The sequence below is a fragment of the Ambystoma mexicanum genome, chromosome 12 (genome assembly GCF_040938575.1).
Source record: "Ambystoma mexicanum isolate Mex_15411 chromosome 12, UKY_AmexF1_1, whole genome shotgun sequence".
In the NCBI taxonomy this organism is placed as follows: domain Eukaryota; kingdom Metazoa; phylum Chordata; class Amphibia; order Caudata; family Ambystomatidae; genus Ambystoma; species Ambystoma mexicanum.
Window position 1 is genome coordinate 65,763,534 of NC_090936.1, and position 23,930 is coordinate 65,787,463.

Genomic DNA, 23,930 nt, shown 5'->3' on the forward strand with positions numbered 1-23,930 from the left:
GGTGTATGAGGTGGTATCTTCTGAGCAGTCGAGGGGTATTCAGATTAGAAAGTGGTTCCCAAGTTCTTTCACTGGGGGGATATCCTTTCCATTCAACCAGATATTGAAGCTGACCCTGTTTATACCTGGAGTCGCATATCCGGGACACTTCATATTCCAGTTGATTGTCCACCACCACAGGAGTGGGTCTGCAGGATTTCCGGGAGGATTGAATGGAAGGTTTTAATAAGGAAGTGTGAAAAACTGGGTGAATCTTTTTCCAGGATTCTGGTAACTTGAGCTGGTATGAGACTGGGTTTATAATTTCCTTGGTGGAAAACGGACCATAATAACGGGGGGCCAATTTGTTTGGCCGTAGATGTTGGGGTAGTAATTTCGAGGACAACCAGACTTGATCTCCAAATGAATAAGAAGGCCCGGGTCTTCTTTTGGAATCCGCATATCTCTTGGTCTGTGTTCTGGTCTTCTCTAAGTGCTCTTTGGTCTCCTTATGTATGTTGATGAGTGTTTCAATCCAGGAGTAGACAGAAGGTACCGGGGTGGGTTGTGGAAGAACAGAGGGCAGAACTGATGGATAAAATCCTTGGCTGCAATAAAAGGGACTGGTCTTAACTGCTGAATGATCAGAATTGTTATAGGCGAATTCAGCCACGGGTATCAGGAGCGACCAGTCATCCTGAACCTTAGTAGAAAAACATTGAAGATATTGTTCCAGAGTTTGATTAGCCCGTTTTGTGGCCCCATTGGTTTGAAGGTGATAACCTGATGAAAGAGCGCGTTGGATTCCTAATATTTGACAGAGGTGTTTCCAGAATTGTGAGACGTATTGAGGTCCTTGATCGGAAATTATCTTGGAAGGAAGTCCATGAAGGCAGAATATGTGCTCCAGGAAGATTCCAGCCAGTTCAGATGAGGATGGTAGCTTATTGAGGGGTGTGAAATGAGCCATATGAGTGAACAAGCCAATGGTGACCATGATGGTGGTATACCCTCTGGATGGCGGTAATTCCACAATGAAGTCTGTAGCGATAAATTCCCATGGCCTTGTTGGCAGTGCGGGTTGTAGCAGAAGACCCGCCGGCCTCTTGTTGTCATGTTTATTCTGACTACAGATTGCACAGGCTCAGACGTATAGTTGTATATCAGTCTTCATTTTAGGCCACCAAAATTGTCTTTGTATGAGGTGGAGGGTGTTGGTGATGCCACGATGTCCGGAGTGAAGGGTATCATGTCAGAGGTTTATTATTCTTTGTTGTAATTTTTGTTTAGGAATAAGCAGAGCATTGTCCTTGAACAAATATCCTTCCTTGACTCTCAGGTTCCATTGATTCTTTCTTGAAATATTCTTCCAGAGTTCAGAGGATTGGGTTTGTACTCGGATTTCTTCCAGGAGGTTGGCTGCTTGGGCTACAAAAATCGTGTGAGGGAAACATCTTAGGATAGGCCTTATCTTCTGTAGTTTCGTAGTCAGGCCGTCGAGATAAGGCGTCAGCAATCAAGTTTTGTGATCCAGGAACATGAGTGATGTGGAACTGGTACTGGGCAAAGAAGAAGGCCCAACGAGCCTGACGACTGTTCCGACACTCTAATGACTGTAGAATTTGAAGATTTCGGTGGTCTGTGCGGACCTGGACTGGATATCTTGCTCTCAGGAGTAGATGTCGCCACTCAGTGAAGGCTTGGCAGATGGCTAAAAGTTATTTTTCCAGGACGGAGTAGTGTGTCTCACTGGGAGTCAGGGTTCGTGAAAGGTAAGCAATGGGGTGTTCTAGTTTATCCTCAAATTCTTGCTTCAACACCGCTCCAATGGCGTAGTTAGAAGCATCCGTTTCCACAAGGAATGGTCGATCAATGTCGGGTTGGGCCAGAATGGGAGCTTGAGTAAATCTTGTCTTCAAGAGTTGGAATGCCTTATCTTGCAGAATAGACCAGACAAAGGGGGTGTCTTTCTTCAGGAGAGCAACAATCGGTTGAACAATCTCAGAGAAGGTGGGTATAAACTTCTGGTAGGAATTGGCAAACCCCAGGAAGGATTGAACTTGTTTCACGGATGTGGGAGCAGGCCAGGATAATATAGCCTTTACCTTTGAAGGGTCCATGCCAATTCCCTCTGGAGTAAGGATAAATCCTAGGCAATGAACAGAAGCAAAGTGAAACAGACATTTCTCGGGTTTGGCCAAGAGTTTATGTTCACAGAGTCGTTGTAGTACTGCCTTTACGTGCTCTTCATGCTTTAGAAGGTCCTTGGAGTAGATCAAAATCTCGTCCAGGTAGACGAAGAGGAATAGCATGTCAGAGAACACCCTGTCCTTAAAACGTTGAAAGACTGCTGTGGCATTAGCTAATCCAAAGGGCATGACCAGATATTCGAAGTGACCAAAGGGTGTTCTGAATGCTGTTTTCCATTCGTCTGCTTCCTGGATACGAATCAAATGATAGGCACCCCGGAGGTCCAGTTTCGTGAAAATCACAGCGCCTCTGACCGCTTCCAGGATATCCGAGATTAAGGGTAAAGGGTACCGGTCCTTGAGGGTACATTGATTTAATCCACGATAATCGAGGCAGGGTCTGAGTTCCTTAGTGTCCTTCTTAGGAACAAAGAACAATGAAGCTCCGGCTGGAGATTTTGAAGGTCTTATGGTGCCATTCTCAAGGTTGGTATCCAAGTATTCTCAGAGGGCCTTTTTCTCAGGTTTGGAAAGGATGAACATCCTGCCAAAAGGAATCACTGCTGAGGGATCCGTGTCTATGGCGCAGTCTTCAGGCCTGTGAGGGGGTAAGGCCTGGACTATGGCAGTTGAGAACACATCAACAAATTCCTGATAGGCCTTAGGAACCTGCACGATATTGGAAACCATGAGAGGTGCTTGATGGTCTATTGGTGGTTCTTTGGAGGGGGTCAAGGAGGGATCCAGGATTAGACAGTGAGACATACAAAACTCTGAGCCGAGGAATAGTGATCCTGCTGTCCAATTGATATACGGATTGTGTTTCTGTAACCAGGGCATGCCCAGTACCATGCGGTAATGAGCTGGCTTAATAATGTCGAATCGAATCCGCTCTTGGTGGTGGTTAATTGAAAGCTGGATCTCTTTGGTCTGCAGGCTTATGGGCCCCGAAGTGAGGGGTCTTCCATCGATAGCTTCCATCGGCTGCATGATGCTTCGTGTTTCGTATGGGATGTGGTGACTAAAAACCCAATCTTGATCAATGAATATTCCCATAGCCCTGCAGTCCACCAAGGCCAAAACAGGATAGGTCTTATTCCCGGAGGTTGATAGGAAGGCCTGTAGTATCACTAGATTGTTTTGTCCAGGAGAGTTCAAAGATGGAATTGATGTGGAGCAAACATCTCTCTCCCGAAGCCCTGCTCCATCTAGGATCGGGAGTTGGCGTTTCCTGAACGCCGAGGAGGGGCCAGAGGGCATTCTCTAACCAAGTGTTTGTCTGAGGCACAATACATGCACAACCCCGTATTAATCCTTCTCATCCTTTCTTGCGGGGATATGGGTCCACGGAAGGCTCCTATCTGCATGAGTTCCGGTTCGGTGACTGATCCAGGGTTTATGTCAGATTTGGAGGTACTCTCAAAGGACACCTTCGGAGGGTTTCCCCTAGATTTTTTCTTCTCTGCCTTCCTATCCTGGATGCGAAAGTCTATTTGCATGGCAAGGTCCATAAGAGCCTGGAATGAGTTCGGTCGGGCCACTCTGGCTAACTCATCTTTAATCTCATTTAGTCCTCTCCTGAAAAGGGTAAAACTTGCCTCCAGAGACCAATCAGCTTCCTTGACCAATTGCTTGAAGCGGGTTACATACGTGAGCACATCCTGGGATCCCTGCTGAAAGTCTAAGAGGCGTTCCTGGGCACTAAAGACCTGCTCAGGGCGATCAAACATGGTCTTTAGGGCCCTATGAAACCATCGTAGTCATCTAGGAGAGCGTCGCCGGAGTTAACTAGGGGTGTAGCCCAGGTTAAAGCATTTCCGGAAAGGTGAGAGATTATTAACCCCACCTTAGCCCTGGGAGTGGAAAAGTAATAGGGCTTAAATGTAAAGTGAACCAAACATGAGTCCAGGAATCCACGAAGGGTTTTTGCTGACCAATCGTATTTGTCAACAATGCCGCCCACTAACACACTTTCTTTTGCGGCTGAATCACGGGATAGAACTAATTGCTTGAGAGAAGCGTTTTCCGCCTTTAAATTCTGCACCTCGTGGTTAATTCTTGCATATCTCGCATCAGGTCCTGGACGGCCGCTTCCATGTCGACTTCGAGTGCTGTCGGTAGGAGTCTCAAACTGTCAAGGAGTTCCCCCATTCTCACCTGAGACTGATCCTTGCTGGACTCTGTGGGCGGTGCTATCTTGCGGACAGACCTGGACTTGAATAAGACTGAGTGAGTCTCTTCCGACACCAGCGTGCGTTTAAGATTCCGGGATGCAGCAATCCGGGGATCCGGGAAACGAAGAAGATGTGCTAATGGCGCACGAGTCCAGGAAGCAAGAGGAAAAGGGAAAGGGGCAAGGAATGGAAGTAGAAAGCTAGGAACCAGGAAAGCAATACTGCGAACAACGGAGCACACGTCTGATTGCTACTTGGCAATAGCATTGAGCCGCGCGGAGCCGCGGGGGTGCGGTCTATTAGTAGAATATGTTACGTCCAACGTATAGACCGCGGAAGGCGTGTCACGCTGGACGGCCATGTTGGGAGTGTCAGGGAATGCAAGGCCCGTTGCGATAAGGACCAGGAAGACCAAAAGGGGCGCGTCCTGTGGGTCATGACAGTCTGCACTTAGGAACCTCTGGGTATTAAGCGTGTTATAAATAACCAATTACAATGACTATTTCATGGTTTAGGTGAGATGAAACCTGGATAAATGACCATAGTGGTTATTCCCTTAAAAATCACTTTTCCTACAGTGATAAGGGCCAATGCAAGCGCTTGCGGCCCCAGAGGTGAAGGGACATTTTGGCAACTGCTGCTTTAGTAAGTCGGGCAGATGTATTGCTTGCAGGGACAACATGATGTCCCCCGGCACCCTTGATGACCACATTGATAATAATGATATCATCAGATTTTTTAGCAAGCGCTTCCTGGCAGATTCCTCCCATTTCTAAGCGCTGTAGGGACAGCTGCTATTAATACTCAATTTTATGAAACTCACGGTGTGAACCTTGGAAAGTTGGAGGGCTGAGTCTGCCCATCCGTGATTCACACTTGCGGAGTGCCTGCTGGCCCCATGTCAGAGGTGAGCTCTTACCTTCCATACCTACATTGCATTTCCAATAATGAATAGGTATTTTACTTCTCAGTCTCACAGTTGGCGTATGAGTCTGTTACAGAAGCCTCACAGTGTGAGGTAGGAACAGTATTGAGGCTTTCCCCTGGGCTCCTGGGGCTGAATTTTGTTGTGCACACACACAGACACACACAGATTTGTGATTTAACTTGTTTGCCATGATTGATCAGCAGCTGTCATAGTTGTTATATCACTGTCCGTGCTCTGTCCACATGTTGGCTCTATCGCGGCCTTTGGCGGTATTCCGGCAGTAATCCTGCCGGGATCCAGCCAACGCAAATAGCGTTACCGCTACTCGGTCTGGCGTAATTTGCTGATTCTCCATTTTTTTAAGAGTCCATAGGACACCATGGGGATTTTTGCCGATATTACCGTCGGCGGTAATAACGCCAGTGGTAATTGTGCCGAATACAAGCAGAAAGCTGGATGTTTAGCTCCAGCAAAGTAAAACTCCAACTTACCGCCCAACTCGAGATTGGGCGAACCCTTCAATGCAGCGGTAATAGCGTTACCGACCCATTGAAGGGCTACCGGCCAACTCGTAATGAGGCCCATTATCACTTGTTTGGCCAAGACTTCAGCGCTTGTTTGCACCTCAGGGCTGGCCTTGGCCTGGGGCATCCTGTGTGGATGGAAAAATCATTCTGCGGTTGTGGAGCGCGCAATCCACAGCATGCCTGTTGCGTGAGTTTAAAAATAATAACCCTCATTCATATTTCTAATAAAGGACTTTGTCTTCTGCTGCTTTTTAATCCTCACAAATAGGCTGCAGTTGGCTGAATAAGACTCGCTACTATACCAACTTCATGATAGTTGCCCGCTTCACACCCAGGTAGAGGGCTTTCCAGTTCAACGCAGGGCTTTGCATTCTTGCTTTTGCATTCTTGCTTAAGTGCCACCTATAAGCCGAAACTGTTGCACTAGAGTGCAGGTAGGAGGGAGAGTTCATGTGAGGAGAGACACACAGCTTGTGGGTGTTGTTTGGTTATTCACTCCCCCTTTCACGGCCCATTGCCATGCAAATCTCTACGGCCATTCCCACCACTATCTTCCACTCACGGGCCAACACCCATCCTCCTGGGGTCTCTTTGAGCTCGCTTTATCAAGCAGTAACATCAAAATTTAGCCTGCCAGTGTTATATCTAAGTAGTCTGCTGAGAGTGAATAGGTTCATTGCAGCTGTAAATGGCTACTGGTGTGATAAAAATGTCTTAACCAAGTCTGCTTTCAGCCACTTGATCTAGATCTCTTCCTTGAACCAAAGTCTGGTTTTGGCTTGAGATATTAGATAGGCATTTACCAGATACTACCAACGTATGCACAGGTAAACCACTCTATGTATGGGCTGGTAGTACCATTACACCAGTGCCTAGCAAACACTGATCTCATACTTACACAGAAGCCCAAACTGTTGGCTTTACCAGTGCTTGTTTTATGTCCCAATGGACCCCTGCTATGTGTTGCTCGTGTTCTCTTTGATCACACAGAAGTGGAAGTGCAGGATCTGGCTGTGTGTGTTCAGCATACACTGGTGTGGTTGCTGTGCATGGCGTTGTGGTGTACCATGCACCCATTCCTTTGACCATGCCAGGATACACATGATGGTAGTGCATGCTGGTATGCATTGTGTGTTTGACATTCTGGTGCCTCATAGTGCAAGGTGTGGATGGCTATAACCTCCTGAACATGCTGCTGATGATGATTAGGCGGGTGGCTTTCAGTGGCGTGCGCTATTGTGTGTGTGGCGGACGGTGTGCAGTGAAGGTTCGGGTGGTTGAGTGCGAACAGTGTGGGGGTGGTGTCTCAAGATATGCATCTGTTTTTGGTACACTATGCATGATGCCGCTCAAGAACGGATGGTGGTGTGCACTGTGCTCGGTTGGAGGTTCTCTGGGGTATTGCAATCACTGTGTGGTGCTCGCGCACACACACGTTAGTTGTAGTTGGAGAATAACAACGACGCGGGCCCAACCTTTCTTTTGTGCAATGTCAATATGCCCTTGTGGGGCAATAGGACAAGACTGAATTTAGATTTGCTTTTGGAAATACTGTTTATTCGGTTCCATGTGTTAATATCCCCGCTAAGAAATAGCCATACAAGAATATCGCCATATTTTTCCGGCGATATTAAGCCATGGAACCTGCAGTGGACACCCCCGCAACCCCTATCATTTTTTTAATGGCAATGGGAGACACCCCCACGTCCCCTGGTCCCATTAACCCCATAAATTATCCCCACTAATAATATCGCCTATGGCCTTACCCCACGACCATATATATGGCGATATTATTGGTGTAGATAATATTACCTGATACCTGATTGGTCCATGTCTCTCCCCTTCCCAAACCAACCTCTTTCAGCGCTGGACTCTGTTCCCCCTTTAACGCTTAAACATTTCACAACAGGATTTCCAGTCCTTCCAAGTCCCAGAACATTTTAGGCTAAATCAGAAGAATGTCTTTCATAAATCTTGCCATGTCTCTCTCTGGTGTCACTCAGAGTCTCTTAGGCTCACAACCAGTTCTTCAAGTGCTGGGTAAGGTTGTCCTCTTCTGAGGCTCTTCTTTTGGCAGGGCGCTCGTAAAAGTTGATGAAAATCTTAGGTTCGTTGCCAGGTTCAAAGCTTTCTGCCAGCCACGACGTTGGTCTGTGGTTCTCGGAATTGGAGCAGGCGGGCCTGCACCATAGCTGGGCTGGGACTGAGGGTCTGGAAGATGCTCACTGGAGCCCTGGTGGTCCCTTAGCCCAAGGATCCTTGGGGCCTCAGCCCAGTCTTAATATCCTCCATGTTGCCCTGATGTGGTCTAGTACCTAAGGGGCCTCTTTGTGGTGGCTGCCCTTCCTCCTCACTCTGATCCAACTCTTGGCATGCCTCCTTCACTGCATACCTGTTTCGCCTATCACATCCTGCATGCACCCATTGTAGGGTTCGTGAGTGCCAGCCTGTCCTCTCTGAGTTCCTTATGGTCTTCCTCATATCTATCTTTCTTCATGGCTCCGCCCTTTAATCGTCCCCTGCCCCTCACTCCACCAGCACCTCCTCCGAACTCCCCAACTCCCCCCCGCCGCCTCTGTATTTATCTTCAGCACCTCTTCCTTCACTCCTCACTGCCTCCTTTGCTCATCCCGCCACCTCATACTCCTAAACTCTTACCATTTCCACCACTGCCTCTGCTTGTCCTGTTATCTCCAACCTCCTCTCCCTCGTCAAGAACTCCTTCTCCCCGTCACTTCCAAACCCACACAAACTCCTTCGCCACAAAACCGCACGCATGCATTCTGCAAGCTTTCTGTAACATGCCGGTGTCACCTCCTCTTCGTCCAGGCAGCCTGTGATGGAGCGCGTAGGATTTCTCTGGTTGGTGAAGGATTTGGCGTTCGCTAATTGATCCTCCATTTCATGGACGTAGATTTGAACAGGTGCGCCATCTTGGTTTCAGTGTGGGTCTCGTGCCTGCGTTCACAAGCAGGTACTCTGCCTCTGCCAAGCAGAGCCAGCCTTGCTCTGTTGGCATCCTCTTGGCAGATTGTTCCCTAATCTGAAGTGGAGCATCAGGTACTGTGGGTCTACTCGTAAAGGGCATCCATGATTCCTAACTTTGCTAGCACAAACCGCAGTGTTCTGTTTACCTTTGGTGCCAATGTCACAAGTTTGTGCCTTCTGGCCTAGGTGTTTTCAGGGCGACTAAGGGATCTTCACCACATCACCTCCAGGCCCTGCAGTAGGGAGTGGGTGGCGGCACCCGATCCCATGGTGGTGTGTTGTTCGCGTGTTACGTTGGTGTGCCAATCAGTTCTTGGGTTGCGGAAGGGCAGAGGGAGAAGTGTTTTGAACTGCCAAACATATCAGAATATTCCTGAAGGGTCTGGAAAAGGAGCAAGGAGGAGTTCACTGAACAATACTGCCAATGCACCTTCTTAACAATAGTCCTGATTAGTTCCAGTCTTACCCAATCCCCTTAGCAGGCTAGTCCTTTCTCTATGTTTCTACCAAAACATCCACTTTGCTGTCCATCTTGGAATGGTACCGCTTGTATACCGAATGCTAATCCTGGCGCTGTATGGTGTCCTTTACCCCTTGTTTCTGACCTGCTTTACCACCCAGTTTCCATCCAGGCCGGATTTTCCACACTCCGTGTGGTCTTTATTTTCTATCCAGTTTCTCTTTGCTTAGCTACTGTTCCCTGGGTCTTGACATTAGCTTGAAAGGGGTCTGTCTTACATGCCACAGTGTGGCTTCATCCAGTTACTTAATCAGGCTGTCTCACATGTACACATATGCACACATACCCAACCCATTGCTTAACTTGTGGGGGTGCTTGCCAGGGCTCGGCCCCAAGACTTATTTTCTCAGACTCAATCTGATTATGATGTTGTGTTTTGGCAACTTTATCATGAAATCTCATTCAGCAGTTGTCACATAACAAGGAACAACATTGTGCACTGGCCACATTCTCTTCACCCTGTGTGGGCGCATCGTTATTCATGAACTTGATGACCTGCGCAGACAGCAGAGTGGTAGTTATCCATTGTCATTGATGAAGATGAGATGGAAAGTGACACGGCCACGCCCACACCCTTCTCCAGTCCTCCTGCATAACATTGGAGCTCCTCCACTACTGCAATACACCCCAACACTACATTAGTGTGGGTTGGCAACAAGAGGACAGTCGCCAGCCAGAAGAGTCAACACGGGGGAACCGTCCGGGAAAAAACCACTGCCTAAGAGGCGTGCCTTTCATGAATGTCACCTATACACAATGTTTGACAGACCAATTTAACAGTTCAGTAATGATTTTTCCTGCATTTGTCAATCGGGTTTGCGTGTTTTTCTGTGGCTAGATGTTATACTAGTATGTTTTGTTATGTCATGTTGTTTGGCCTCTGTAAATTGCACATCTGCCATGGCTCGTGCAGCCATCACCCAAAATAGCCAGTGGAAGATGCAGCGTTAACCCTTAATATGCAGGCACTGTGGGGCAACAATCACGGGTGTTGGCAGCAGTGCCTGCTTGATACGTCCCAGGTGCGCTAGAAAATATTTGGGCACGGACCCAAGCATACACACATACACGTCCAACATTTTGCCATTGTTTGGTAGGATGCTCATTCAACTTGTAACTTGTATCAATTCACAAGGGCCATCTTGGTTGTTTCCATGGTGATGGTGGCAGGCCTTATGCTACAGTGACATCCTGCCTTGCTTTTTTTAAGGCACAAGGAGAATAGGCGGATATTCACGTATGCAGGTCAGGTCACTCCATGCAGGTGTGAGGTGTGCCTTCCTGTGTGACTGGCCAATGGACCGAGGGCCGGCCCTAGGAATTATGGGGACAAGTGGGGCAAATTAATTGAGTGGCCCCTTAATTTGCATATGACATCACAGGAAGTGACTTCACAGGAAGTTACATCACTCCAACGTGAACTTGGAAGAATGAAACGAGCTGATTGGAACCCATGGCCAGCAGTTTTAACATAGAAGTCAGCAGTAGGCACATTAACCCACTGGCTATCATTGCTGCATGCTTATTGATTTATGGCACACTGAGTATAAAGGTACTTTCTTGTCGTCTGTCTGCCCCTGAAACCTAACACACAGACATAGGCACTTGCTTTATTATGGTAGACTATGTACTATACAAGATTCAATAACAAAGCATAAGAGGGCATGGCAAAACGGGTTTGCTAATTCTCTAATGCGCAGTACTCTGGATGGCCCATGCCACTTTCCTGACTGAACACATTAATGATGGCTCTGCTGAGGCCAGTCCTCTATACCACAAGGGATTACATTATTTGGCCAGGATCACACACTGTGGCTAAACAGTGAACCTGTGATTTTAACCCATGCATAGTTTAACCAGTTGAACACATACCTTGCAAACTCCACTTGGCACAAATATGTAAGGTTTGGATTTCAAGGCGTACAATAATGGCTTGGAGAGCAGAGCTCTCAAGTTCCTATGGCTATGCACGAAAATGCCATCCAGTCCTGATTGTCCCTGGGATTCTGCGACTTTGAAATTTAGGAAAACACAAACAGGAGAGAAAAAAACTACGGGTCCCAGAATCCAAATGGAAAAAACCCAGGAACTTCATGGCCTTCTCAGGCGTGGCCCTGAGAGACTTCAGAGCTCAGATAGTTTACTTCTAAAACACACATATCCCATATTATAGCAACATTGCAATAAATTAATCATTAGAAACAAATGTTAAAGCAAATGAACATTGTTCTTGCTTCATTTTACACATCCTGAATCCGGAATAGAAAACTAGAAGGTCCGCATTGCAAAAGCTTGAAAAAAAAAATATTTTTTTATTTAGACCACTACTTGGATAAAGGTTACATTAGTCACAAACATCCAGATGTTAAGAGCATTTGCCTATTCATATTAATCAACCCTTTTTTTACATGTCAGATTAAGTCAACACCTTCTTGCTAAGGTAATGAGCCCATCAGTGCCAAATAAAGGGTGCGCTGTTTAAGAGAAATGGGCATGTTGCAGGTCATTGCAAAGCCACAGGCAGCCCAGTTAGGATGCTGCCTGTGGCCATGCATAAGAATGGCCATCAGCCTGAGCCTTGAAACTGCAGCGACTGGGATTGGGACCCTTCTCAGCCTGTCATGGCTTCTTTTCAATGTAAACACACATGAGAATGACAGACCTGCCATCTTTTGATGTGAGCTTGCATTGTGACAGAAGCCCGGTCTGGTCGAGCTAGGGTGGCCAACTGACCCGTATTTTGTGGGATTGTCCCGTAATTGGGGACTCTGTCCCGCAATTTTCAGAGTGGCTGTGCGGGACGCAGGTTGTCGAGACAACCTGCGGCCACGGCGCTGCGCCTGCTGCTTTCTTTCTCTGGGCGGCTCTGGCTCCTTTTGAGCCTGCACGTCGATCTGCTAACGCTCTGACACCCGTCTTCATTCCAATGCGAAAGGTTTGTACCTGGGGTCGTGATGGTCATGTTTGCAGATAAAAAAACGCGACCATCACCTCCCAAGAACAAACCATTTGCATTGCAATTAAGCCAGGTGTTAAGAGCCATTAACACATTTAAATTACAAATGGGGCGGGCCAAACGTGAATGATGCTGTGACGTCATCACCGCCTTGTCGGCAAGCGTCCTGCAAAGGGATATGAAAAGGCTGGCCACCCTAGGCCGAGCAGGGTCATGCGGTCGCATGATGGCTGGATCCGCCGCTGATTGCAGTGCTGGAGATTCTCAGAGCCTGACCCTCTTGTGCCAAGAGGGGTCAGCCTTTGCACGGAGCCCCATGAGCGCGAGGCCAAGCGCAGCTGCACTTGCCTAGCGCCGGCCCTGAATGGGCCTGTCATGTTGCGCCCCATTCGACACTGGAGGACACAGGAAGTGGGGCTCTGCTTTCTGCTTTGTGCAGATGGTTTCCCCCCCTGCCACTTGTGTAGCTGTGTATTGTGACACTGTCACATGTAGCCTGGGGAGAGCGAAGGTGGTTTTTGGGGGTCCGAGGTGCAGTTTGGCAGACAAAGGTGCACGGGGAGATGGGACCTGGGGAATGGATCCCTTGTGCATTCCCATGTTTGTCAGCGGATGGGTCGGGAACTGATGTGACCCGGGACCACTTGGTGGCATGCTGGGATGGCTCCTTGAGGTCGTGACTCCCCTGTGGAGGAGCTAGAGGCTATTACTGTGGCAAGGACTATTGTACCTGCAGGGAATCCTCGGGACCTGGTGGGTCAGGGGGCTCGTTAGGGCCCCAGGACGAGCAAGGAGTTGCTTTGGTGCATGCTGGCATCAGTGGGCAGAGTCGCAGGCTGGCGAGAAGGCTAAATGACACCCCTATGTCACCCACCTGATATTAAGATATGGGGGCTTGAAGGTGGAGCATTGGGAGACCTTCCATGAACCCAATGCAGGTCCTTCAGCCAAACCCGGAACCACTGGAGAGTGCTTTAGTACCCAAGGGGAAGGTTACTAAAAGATGCAAAGGGAAGACTGCATTGCAGCGGGCTCGGAGAACGTGGCAGGAAGCCCTCTCCGGCGAGGAGATGGATGGGTGGGGGAGAGGTGTCCGTTTCGCTTCTTGGATTAGTAAAATGGAGAACAGGTGGGCACCACTGTCAGTTTTATCTTGATTCAATGCCAATCCTTTTATACTCTTCCAATCAGTGTATGTTTTTCTGTGGAGCTTATCCTGTAAAAAAACAAAGGACCAGTGGCAACCACCCCGTAATACCCAGTGCTCACTGTGTGCCTCCTAACGGGGAGCTACATTCATTACTTCAGCTTTCAAGATTCTGTTATTCTTGATAATTGTAATTGTGTTCAATTCACGCCTAGCAAGTTCTGTGAATCGAACACAATTACAAAAGTAAAGATTCGAAAAAGAAGTTGCTAAAATCCAATTTTTTGAATTTTTTGAATTGGTTATCACCAAGGACTATAAACATTTACAATATTGTATTTATCATATAAATCATCAAGAATAACAGAATTTTTAAAGCTGAAGTAATGAATGTAGCTCCCCGTTAGGAGGCACACAGTGGACACTGGGTATTACGGGGGGTTCCATTCCGTTTTTCTCACTATAGTGCTTCTTGGATCAGTGCCAGCTTTGTGTGCCGCTGCTTTTATTACTCGTGCCCGTGCTGTGGTGGTTTGTGCTCGATTGTTTGGTGTGTATGTGTGTAAGCTCTGCAGTTGGGATATATTCAGGAATATGAGACTATCTTCCTTTTTCAAGTTGCATAGTGTGTGCCTGATATGAGGTCTTCTATGTTTTTGCACCGTAGGCCCTTTTTTGGGCCAGGCTATGCCCTCACCCAAACCCATACCTCCCAACCTTCCAATTTCCATGCAGGTCTCTTCGAGTTAGTCCTGTATTTTTTTTTCTTTGCATGCTGTGACTTGCAGACCCGCACGTACAAGGGGAAAAAACGAAACTACAAGTTCCAGCATGCAGTGGGAAGCAAAAACCAGGACCGAAGAGGACAGCGACGAAGCATGGAACTGGAAGAGTTGGCAGCTATGCAAACCGCACACAGACAACAGGTTGCATATGTTCTGTTCTACCAAGTTGTACATATAGAAGTCAGCTTTCATGCAAATTGCTATATCCACATTTTCCTACCAATTCCTTTAGGTATCACCCCCATGCACACATATGACAATGCCACAGGTGTCAATTGTGGCTGCCGTGCTTTGCGCCTCATTATAATTTTGGTGGTATCTCAGCGGTAAATCCATTAATATACCACCAACCTGTATTACTGTTACCGCCACTTGGTCCAGTGGCAGTAGGCAGTGTTAGTCCCCATTAATTGGAGTCCACAGGACTCCATGGGGGATTTCAGTGATATTACCGCCAGCAGTAATACTGCCGAATCAGGAGATTTTGGGCAGTAAGGTGTCGTAAATACCTCCAGCTTCTTGCTGGAGGTTGCTCCTCCACCTTACCCCCAAACTTGTACTTGGGCAGTGCGGTAATGTGGCAGTAAACGGTATCACTGCCACATTTTACCGCACTGCTTAACTTATGATGAGACCCTTTGTGCCTGGTTTCACATTTCTCTGTGCTTGAGGGACATAGGTTTCTTTTTGCAAGAAGGCTATGTTGAGCCTTTTCTAAAAGTTGCACGCATTCACATCACTGTAAGTCTGCTCGCACATATTTCTATAACTGCTTTTCTGTTTTTATTTTACTCATTGGCAATGAGACCAGCCTAGTGTATTTACAAAGCTCTGTGATACCTCAGGGTCTGGGCGCTACAAACAAGTAAAATAAATAAATAAATAAGTAGTAAAAGTGTAAAGCAAGTGGGGGCAGGGGGCGGGGGGCTGGGGTCAACAGTAGATTTCTATTCCCCCCTGTTCCCAGAAGGGTACTCTGAATGAGCCGGTTGCCTGGCGAGGATGCTCTCATTCGTGACCGCATAGTGCATACCGCGCCAGAATAATGAGCTATTCTTCTCCTTCTCAATTTGATTTATTGCTCACAATGAAAATGCAAGCATTTTTTTCAGGAATCCCCAGCTTTAAGGGTATTAATCAAGGTCAGTTTTGTTTTACTATCGTGTTCACTCTAAGTGCTCCCTTTGGAATAAGAATACGTTTGTAAAATAAATTCTTCAGAAAGCAGGCTCTGTGCGAGAAGATATTAAAAGTGCTTTTTCTAAGGCAGTATTTTTCAGGAGGACTCCATTCCAAAGACACTTAGATATGAGTGCAATCAGAAAGTTCGGTGCTGCTCATTTTGGGAACATACTCGACGCTTGTTTCGCACTTTTGTGCAGAGCTTCTTCAGGAATCGATAATACATTGTTCCTGTGTCTCATGGGTCTGTTTCTCTTATGTTGCAGAATTTCACAAACACCACTTTTTTATGTATATGTACACATATTTTTAAAATAAAACCTGGTGTTGTTATGATGTGTTATCATAAACTCACAGTTAATCGTCTGACATTTTCATGGTATCTTGTTGCAGGGAAATGCCATGACTCACAAGTCTGGATTATTTTACAGACTTCTGTCTGCTTTTTGATGGTTCCCCTTAGGTTCATGCTGCCTAACAGAGGCGTAGCCAGGATTGTCTAACAAGTGGGGCATGAGGCTAATGTAGTTGGGCCCACCGCAGTGACATTAGCAGTTGTAAATGCCCACACAGTGCTACTCAGTGGGAATTTACAGATCTTGGTTGGGCTTTGCCCAATCAGGCCATACCCTGTCTATGACATGCTGCTTCACTGGGGAGTCTTGTCCTGTAGGCCCTAATCCCTTTGAGTACGATATGTGCTCTTGTACGCGAACACATTCAAAGTGATATGTGTGTTGTCTGGTGTGGCATGTGCCCGAGTTACGTCTGATGGCTACTAGGCGAGCCTGTGAAGCAGGTGCATTGAGACAGACCTGCAATGAGATGGCTTTCATTGAAGCAGGTGCATTGAGTTAGGCTTGCAATGAGATGGCTTTCATTGAAGCAGGTCAATTCAGTTAGGCTTGCAATGACATGGTTTTCATTGAAGCAGGTACATTGAGCCAAATTTGCTATAAAACGGCTTTCATTGAAGCAGTTTGCAATGCCATGGTTTTCATTGAAGTAGGTGCATTGAACCAGGCCTGCAGTGAGGTGGCTTGCATTAAAGCAGGTCCATTGAGTTTGCTTGCAATGACATGGCTTAAATTGAAGCAGGTCCATTGAGTCAGCCGTGCAATGACATGTTCTGCATTGAAGCAGGTGCATTGAGTCAGGCTTGCAATGGCATGTCCTGCATTGAAGCAGGTGCATTGAGTCAGACCCCTGCTGAGATGGTTTGCATTGCAGTAATGCATCTGGTCAGGCTTGTGATATGATGGCTTTCATTGAAGCAGGTGCATTGAGTCAGGCCAGCGATGAGATGTCTTTCATTGAAGCAGGTGCATTGAGTGAGGCCAGCATTGAGATGGCTTTCATTGAAGCAGGTCCATTGAGTCAGGCTTGCAATGACATGTCCTACATTGAAGCAGGTGCATTGATTCAGACTGGCGATCAGAGGATTATCATTGAAGCAGGTGCATTAAGTTAGGCTTGCAATGAGATGGCTTTCATTAAAGCAGGTGCATTGAGTCAGGCCAGCGATGAGATGGCTTTCAATGAAGCAGGTGCATTGAGTCAGACTTGCGATGAGATAATTTTCATTGAAGCAGGTGCATTGAGTCAGACTTGAAATGCAATTATTTTCATTGAAGCAGGTGCATTTAGTCAGGCTTGCAATGCATGTCTTGCATTGAAGCAAGTGCATTGAGTAAGGCCTGTGCTTAGATGGCTTGCATTGCAGTAATGCATCTGGTCAGGCCTGTGATGTGATGGCTTTCATTGAAGCAGGTGCATTGAGTCAGACTTGCAATGAGATGATTTTCATTGAAGCAGGTGCATTGAGTCAGACCTGCGATGAGATGATTTTCATTGAAACAGGTGCATTGAGTCAGACCTGAAATGCAATGATTTTCATTTAAGCAGGTGCATTGATTTAGGCTTGCAATTAGATGGCTTTCATTGAAGCAGGTGCATTGAGTCAGACCTGCAATGTGATGATTTCATTGAAGCAGGTGCATTGAGTTAGGCTTGCAATGAGATGGTTTTCATTGAAGCAGGTGCATTGAGTCAGGCCAGCAATGAGATGGCTTTCATTGAAGCAGGTCCATTGAGTCAGGCTTGCAATGGTATGTCTTGCATTGAAGCAGGAGCATTGAGTAAGGCCCGCGCTGAGATGGCTTGCATTGCAGTAATGCATCTGGTCAGGGTTGTTATGTGATGGCTTTCATTGAAACTGGTGCATTGAGTCAGACCTGCGACAAGATGATTTTCATTGAAGCAGGTGCATTGAGTTAGGTTTGCAATTAGATGGTTTTCATTGAAGCAGGTGCATTGAGTCAGGCCAGCAATGAGATGGCTTTCATTGAAGCATGTCCGTTGAGTCAGGCTTAAAATGACATGTACTGCATTGAAGCAGGTGCTTTGAGTCAGGCCAGGAATGAGATGTATTTCATTGAAGCAGGTGCATTGAGTCAGACCTGCAATGAGATGGCTTGCATTGAAGGTGGTGCATTGAGTCAGGATATGGATGAGATGGCTTGCATTGAAGCAGGTTCATTGAGTCAGACCTGTAATGAGATGGCTTGCATTGAAGGTGGTGCATTGAGTCAGGATATGGATGAGATGGCTTGCATTGAAATAAAGACATTGAGTCAGGATAGCGATGAGATGGCTTGCATTGAAGCGGGTGCATTGAGTTCAGCTCACAATGAGATGGCTTTCATTGAAGCAGGTGCATTGAGTCAGGATAGCGATGAGATGGCTTGCACTGAAGTAGGTGAATTGAGTCAGGCCTGCGATGAGATGGCTTTCATTAAAGCAGGTGCATTGAGTCAGGCCTGCGATGAGATGGCTTTCATTGAAGCAGGTGCATTGAGCCAGACCTGCAATGAGATGGCTTGCATTGAAGATGGTGCATTGAGTCAGGATATGGATGAGATGGCTTACATTGAAGCAGGTGCATTGAGTCAGACCTGCAATGAGATGGCTTGCATTGAGGTGGTGCATTGAGTCAGGATATGGATGAGATGGCTTGCATTGAAACAACGGCATTGAGTCAGGATAGCGATGAGATGGCTTTCATTGAAGGAGGTGCATTGAGTCAGGATAGCGATGAGATGGCTTGCACTTAAGTAGGTGAATTGAGTCAGACCTGCAATGAGATGTCTTTCATTGAAGAAGGCGCATTGAGTCAAGCTTGCGATTAGAGGGCTCTCATTGAAGCAGGTGCATTGTGTCAGGCTTGCAATGACATGTCCTACATTGAAGCAGGTGCATTGAGTCAGACAGGTGATGAGATGATTTTCATTGAAGCAGGTGCATTGAGTCAGGCCTGCAATGAGACCCCTTGCATTGAAGCAGGTGCATTGAGTCAGGATAGCGATGAGATGGCTTGCATTGAAGCAGGTGCATTGAGTTAGGCTGACAATGAGATGGCTTTCATTGTAGCAGGTGCATTGAATCAGGATAGCGATGACGGCTTGCACTGAAGTAGGTACATTGAGTCAGACATGCGATGAGATGGCTTGCATTGAAGCTGGTGCATTGAGTCAGGCCTGCAATGAGATAGCTTGCATTGAAGCTGTGCATTGAGTCAGACCGGGGTTGAGATGGCTTTCATTGAAGCAGGTGCATTGAGTAGGGCCAGCAATGAGACGGCTTTCATTGAAGCAGATGCATTGAGTCAGGCCAGCGATGAGACGGCTTGCATTGAAGCAGGTCCTTCAGGCAAGATGGCTTCCATTGGTAGGGATGAGATGGCTTTCATTGAAGCAGGTGCATTGTGTCAGGTCTGTGATGAGACCTCTTGCATTGAAGCAGGTGCATTAAGTCAGGATAGCGACGAGATGGCTTGCATTGAAGCAGGTGCATTGAGTTAGGCTCACGATGAGATGGCTTTCATTGAAGCAGGTGCATTGAGTCAGGATAGCGATGAGATGGCTTTCACTGAAGTAGGTGCATTGAGTCAGACCTGCGATGAGATGGCTTGCATTGAAGCTGGTGCATTGAGTCAGGCCTGCAATGAGATGGCTTGCACTGAAGCTGGTGCATTGAGTCAGGCCAGCGATGAGATGGCTTTCATTGAAGCAGGTCCATTGAGTTGGCCTTGAGGCAAGATGGCTTCCCTTGGTATATCAAACATCCACTCATGCAGGTACTGCCCAGACCACGGCCATCTGAGCGCAGTAGCACACAGATCATGAGAAGCGACCCCGTCCCGAAGCACACATAATGAGGACAGATTGGATACTATTCTAAGCACCCTGACATGCTGCAACATGCTCCCTAAATGGGAACAGTTTAACGCTAATCCGCAAGTGATTCCGCGGGATGGAAAAACCAATGAGGCGGATGCAAGTGACAATGTTTCGACCCAGGCAATGACAGTCTTTTGTACCCATCCAAGCAGCATATTATACATGCCGCAGCTGCTTGTCAACAATGGCAGGCATATTAAAGCAAATATTCTATTCAATCGCTCCACAAGAGGATCTCGTTTCTTGTCGAAAGATCAACAATTAATACTTTAATCACACAAACAGGGTGTGCCAATGGACTCTTGCTGAAAACTGAAGACAATTGAAGCTCAGTCTCCATTTGAAAGGTTAAGCCCTGAGGAAGCACATGGACAATATCACGGACAAAACATTGTTATCCAGCTGGGAGGATAGCTCAGGGACAAGGTGCTTGTTTTGGAAGCAGAAACAACACATGTTCGAATCCCGGTAAACGGATTAATTAACTAATTAATTAATCCAGGGTTGGTACGTCGGAAGCCACAGTAAAGGACCGAATCATTTAGGTTTCAAAAATCCTTTTGATGTGTTATGGAGAAAGTCCCTGGTTGTGTGGTGCTTTTTATAAAGTGTACTCATGGGTGGGCGCCCTTAGCAGGTGAAGACGTCTGTGGGCACCCAGCAGTCACAAGTGCATATTCCAGCTGGGCCAGCACAGTCCCATCGTCAATCAAAGATGCACAAATACACTGAGTAATATTTCTTATATAGCGCTTTGAATCGGGAGGAATCCACCCCAAAGCGCTATGTTACAAACACAGTAATATTATACCGCAAGAGAAACACCCACTTTGGTGTGATATGCTACATTACCGGGTCTTGTTATATAGCACAACCTTTGCCTTACACATGGCCTCTTGGCACTTCGTGACCTGCAAGAAAGGAAGATGGGCTTATGGGTGGGTTAGTTGGAGTAAGTGGGAAAAGATCAGCTGTGCGAGGCAGGCACAGGTTACTGCTGTGCCTGGGTGTGCCTGGGGTTTCTAGAGTTTTGGCCGGTTACTGGTGTCCAGTAGACGACAACGCATTGCCTGCATGTAGCATAGTGTTGGGGTGCGGCGTGTTGGCAGGTGCCAGGAGGCGCAGTGGGATCTTATTTTGCGTCACGCCTGCTACATGAGGGCATGTAGGCAGATGGTGGGTGCTGCATGGGTTTCAGTCAGGATAGGGGGTTGAGAGTTAGATGTTAGCCAGAGAGGAACGCTGCCTGCCTTGCGTAACACTGCATAAGACGCTAGCGTTGCCCCACCCCTCATCTGGGCTTCTGCTGCACACCCCAAAGAGCTGCTGATAGTAGAGTTCTCCACCGTTCACTACAGTTGCCCAGAGAAGATTATGCTCTGAATTTCAGTTGAACTGCGGCTGGAGACTTGCAGCAAACTGATTTGCGTACGGCTGGCCCTCTCTTCCATTAGCACCTGGGGCGTCCCGTTCATTCATAGAAAAGACCCCGCAATCAGCACCCCGGATTGGCAACCCAGGGTTCTAATGGCATTAGTAACCTCATGCCATGGGCTATTCCTTGGGGGTTAACATCCTGGTGCCCTCGTTGAACGCTGTCGCTTTGCTCGGGCCTGTGACTCGGGCATGGCGGGCAGTTACCTTCCGGAATAGCCAGTGGAACGGGTTACTAACGCCACAGTAAGAGAGCCAAACCTACAACAATGGAAAGCCCATCCAGCGATGGAGCCCATGTACTTCCGAAACGTATACACAAGAATGTGTCCTTTGCGTTTTTGATATTGGGTATTTACTCCCTAAGAGGTGTATACTTTTACATAAGACTGTCTTTGTTACCCATGGAATCAGGATTGGCCGTGCTGATTAGGTCGGGAGAGGCAAACTATTCGGCCATATAAGTTACTGAGGTCATTTTTCAAATTGACCAATTATTTGCTGAACTGTCTAGCTCGGAGGACGAGTACACGTTTTACAGAAAGCTCTGAGCTTAATCTTGTGTGCCCACCCATGTATTGTGCCCGATGACTGTTCCATTTACTCCCGTCTACAACCTGGTCAGCATGTCCCTCAAACTCAGCTCATTGTAAGAAGCTCACTGCTTCCCGTCAAATCTGATTTCTCATCTACTGGACGTCCTTTTGTGATTAAAAGAGCATTGTTCCTCCGGTAAATAAATAAAATAATAATCATCATAGTCATATGAGTTTATTTCGCAAATGCAAAAATATTTCCATAAAACAATATCACAAAATAGCAGAAACAAATACAAAAACATGTACACAAAATGCCAGCAAGATAAAAGCCATTACAATACAATGAAAAGTAACTAGATCAAATTCCTAGGGATTTCATTAAATATTTCCAATTTCCTAGTATTTTCCAGAACCTTACTCCAACTTTCCACATACGCAGGTTCAGCCAAACTAGCACACAGATTCGGAAACACCACAAACCTATGGTGTGATTTCCCAAGATTCTAATTCTAAGCAAGCACTTTGAATTTTCCTTCCGCCAAATAACCAATCACATCTCTGAGTACAATGAATCTGTGAGTACAATGAATCTGGGAGTACAATGAATCTGGGAGTACAATGAATCTGTCTGCAAACATCCAACCAGGTTTTGCACACAACAGATCCTGATGTATTACAGAGAGTAACATGTTACTCATGGTTTGATAAATCTTTCATAAAGTTATAATCAACATTCTGCGTGGTATTAGGTCTCCAATTATGCAAATACATTTTTTCAACCTGTTTTAATAATTTTTAAGAAAACACCTTCTACAAAGTATGCAGGTACCCACCCGGTCCAAAATTCCAACGTATTTAAAAATCTCAACTACAAAGCCTAACATGAAAATCTCATAAAATTAGTCAGATATACCTGGCGTCTTCCCATTTATATAATAATTCCCCACCCTTGATATACTCGCTTTATAAGCAAGTCATTTCCTTATCTAAATTCTGTAATAACGTATCGTTTTGTCGATTGAGCGCAAAGAGCGAACCCCCTACAACATCTATACTAAGACCCTCTTCAACCACCTAGATCACCTCGGCATCCCCTACACAAACTTTGCCGATGATACCCAAATAGTCCTCAACCTAACTGGAAACGACTCCATTGACTCTGCCACCATTAACCACGTCTACAGGATCATCCAAAACTGGATAGCCGAACATCACCTTTGCCTCAACGACGATAAAACGGAACTTCTTATCATTGGCCCTCCACACCGTCTCAAAGGCCTTGACCCTTCCTTCTCCTCATTCATCATTGATGGCAGTCCAGTTCCAGTCTCCATCCACGTAAAAATCCTTGGGGGCTTAAATGGAAGCTGAGCTAAACATGCACAAGCAAGTTAACACCCTTTCATCTTCTGCCGCCTATACTACCAAGCTATCAATCTCAGCAGAAAGTTCCTGTCTACAGATAACTGCTTAACACTTGCCAGAGCCATCATGTCCCGGGAGGATATCCCAGCGGCAACGTGCTCACGTTGGAAGCAAGACGACACGGAGCGACACAGGTTCGATTACAGAGACTGCGCTTAGAAACCTCTGGGTATTAAGTGTGTTATACATAACCTATCATCTCATATCATAGGCATCAAACTGGACTATTGCAGTGCTCTACTCTCCAGAACCACCAACAAAAACCTATCCAAACTCCAATTGCTTCAGAACAACACGTTCAGACCACATCACAAAGCGCAGGCCCACTGGCTAGCAATCAAAGCCAGGATAAAGTTAAAACCTCTAACAATTGCTCACCGATGCATCCACAATGCTGCTCCCACCTACCTTCACCATCACCTTTCCAGAAAATCGCACATCCGCAGCCTACACTATACCTCCTCCTTCTCTCTACACATCCCCAGAATCAACATGAAAAGAGCTGGAGGTTCTAGCTTCCCAGTCATTGCCCCTACCTTGTGGAACACCCTTCTCCCCGGCATCAGAAATACAAATCCTACCCTGTCTTCCGAAAATAGATAAAAACGTGGCTTTTCAACAAATATGGCTAGCTTATTCCATTTACCTGGAATTGGACCTACTTCCTCATGCTGACTCGCCTTGTATTACTTGCTCATTACCTAGCGCCGTTGTACCTTTGGGTTTGGGTGCCGCTTACAAATGAAATAAATAAAATAAAATAAAATATATATATATATATATGGGATCATCCTCCACCTCCAAGGAGAGAATCTCTGGGGGCCAATCAGCTTCGAAGGAAACCGGATCATCCCCCTCTGTGCCCAGAGGATGGCCAATGACTGATTGGTTTAGCTCTTGTCACATTTACCAGGTACTG